This window comes from Aplysia californica, unplaced genomic scaffold (assembly GCF_000002075.1).
Source record: "Aplysia californica isolate F4 #8 unplaced genomic scaffold, AplCal3.0 scaffold00058, whole genome shotgun sequence".
In the NCBI taxonomy this organism is placed as follows: domain Eukaryota; kingdom Metazoa; phylum Mollusca; class Gastropoda; order Aplysiida; family Aplysiidae; genus Aplysia; species Aplysia californica.
The window spans coordinates 388,883-391,382 of NW_004797328.1; positions in this window are offsets into that span (position 1 = coordinate 388,883).

The following is a 2,500-nucleotide window of genomic DNA, read 5'->3' on the forward strand; positions in this document are numbered from 1 at the left end:
GGGGGGTCAGGGATGCTCCACAGCATCCTGTTCGTGACCGAATAGTCACAGTCAGGGTTGTCAGTTTGAAGCCAAATCCCAGAAATTTGGCTCTTTTGGATCGTGTCTGGCCCTGAGAATTTCATTTGGCTCTCTGGCTCTTTTTTGCCCCCAATTTTAAACTCCAAATGTTCAAGAAGAAGGAAAAAGAAGAGGCAAGTAGAAAAGAAAAAGAAAGAATAAAAGAAAAAGAAATGAAAGTGAAGAAATAGAGCTTGAATTGTTTAATTAAACTAGTTAAATTAACACGATTTAACGCCCTCGCCCATTTTTTATCTGAATAATTTACAACCCTTCTACCGTCGTGCAAGAGCATTTATTGTCTCTTGTTTGTGTCTCGTTACGTTTGTACACGCTCTCTGTTCCTTGAACCATAATTTATTGTGTGTAGGTAGAGAGTGAGAGGCCTGCCATCGTTAAACGTGTAAACAACGAATAATGGTCCAGCGGGCTGCCGGTCCCACATCCCGCCCCGCCCAGTAGCGTCACGTGGAGAGGCGAAAAATGTCAGAGACAACTGTAATATCTAGATATCTAATTCTAGATCACAGAATTCTACACTTAGAATTCTGTGTTCTAGATCTACCCAATATTGATCGGAATAAGACAACGTCATAAAAATTGGAGTAAAATCCTAGGAGGTTTATCAAGACACTGAAAAAGCTTCCACAATTCAGGCATAACCATGCCTACAATATGTAGAAACAATGGCTACTATATTGGTGTTTCAAATAACATGGGGCTAATCGGAACGTGACGTTTTGATAAGCTCAGGATCTATTCTGAATGTGCCGTCGCGCGCTTGCCCAATGACAAATCTGATTTTGATTAGATGCTCCTAAAGCCGAACAACCCGTTTGCCACCCTAGGCTGCTGTGTGATGAAACCATTATTTTAGCTGTTCCTTTAAAATTTACTCTTCTGAGGTTGACAGGTCTTATCACAAAGTACAAAGGGCGACCATACACTCAGATAAAAGTGTGAATATGCGTGCGTGTAAGTGCGTGAGCGTGCGTACGTGGAGAATAGTTTTGTTTTAGGTGAGGTTTTACGGCGCTCGCAACTGCATAAGGTCATATGAGCGCCAGAAGATTAGAGGTGTTACAAGTAAGATAGTAACAAACATAAAAAAGAAGAAGGGGGGATAAGGACGATAGATGTTTGATAGGAAAAAAAAAAAAGCAAACCACACCAGAGCACCTGCCAACCAACTCACAACGTGGAGAATAGGGTCGTGATAGATGTAGAGGAAGTGAAAATGATTGAGAGATAGATAATGAGTGAGGGATAAAAACGACATAATATTATATATATATATATATATATATATACACACACACACATATTACTCCAGGGGCGGCGCTACTGACTTACTGTCTTTATGCCATTCCCAAAGGGGGGGGGCATTATTATGTTCTGATGAACGATAAAATTGTAAATGGGTTGATTCATCGATGTCATGCTCATAACAATGCCGGAATTGCAACAGGGAACTGCTGCTTTTTGATTCCTCACCCTTACTATCGTCAATTTTCCTCTATTTCTTTTGTATGTTTGCCACTCTCTTGTGACCCGCTATTTCCGGGTGTCTTGATAGTCAAAGCACACTTTGTGCTGTTGAAGCTAGAGAGGTGAGCAGAGTAAGTCTGATTCTCTGTAAGGACTTCTCTGTTGACATCCACCCTTTGGCGCTCATTATGACCTTATACAGTAGCGAGCACCGTAAAATTTCTACTAAAACTAAAAAACTAAAATGAATAAATACACACACACACACACACACACACACACACACACACACACACACACACACATACAGGGGCGAAGCGTCTATATAATCAAATAATCACTGCTTCCCTTTCTAACTTTGAAACATTGTCGCTGTCAAATTCATCCTTAAACGAAAACCTCATAAATTAAATGTAAAAAGACGTTCGTAACCAACAACGAACAGTATGCCTAACATTCAAAACGGTTTCACGGCCACAGAAATAGCCTCCTCACCCCTCTCGGGCCACTCCATAAGCAGTCGCAAGCTTTGATTAAGTAAGCTTAAAGTTAAAGTGAGGCGGGAATAGAGTTGAAGGGAACATGTGCATGGCAGTCAAAACTGTTTCATTGCCACATATACCCTGTTCACCCCTTTGGGGCCACAGTTAAAATCAATCACAAGCCCTGATTAAGTAAACTAACTAACACTGGTCGAGTCTACCTCACAAATGTGAGGGGAACTAACTCTTAATAATCTCTTGACTGCTGCTTGTGCTTGTTTTTTTTCCCCTCGACTTTTTCCCGTCCTATAATCAGATCGTGACCTCGATTATGACACCAGCTCCTGGCCGCGAAAGGCTAACAAAAGCAGCCAAATGTGAAATTTAAAAAATAATAATTGTCATGTTCTACCAAAGAGTTAGACTCACTGGTAGATCTAGTACTGACATCTCTGCTTCTTTGCTTTGTG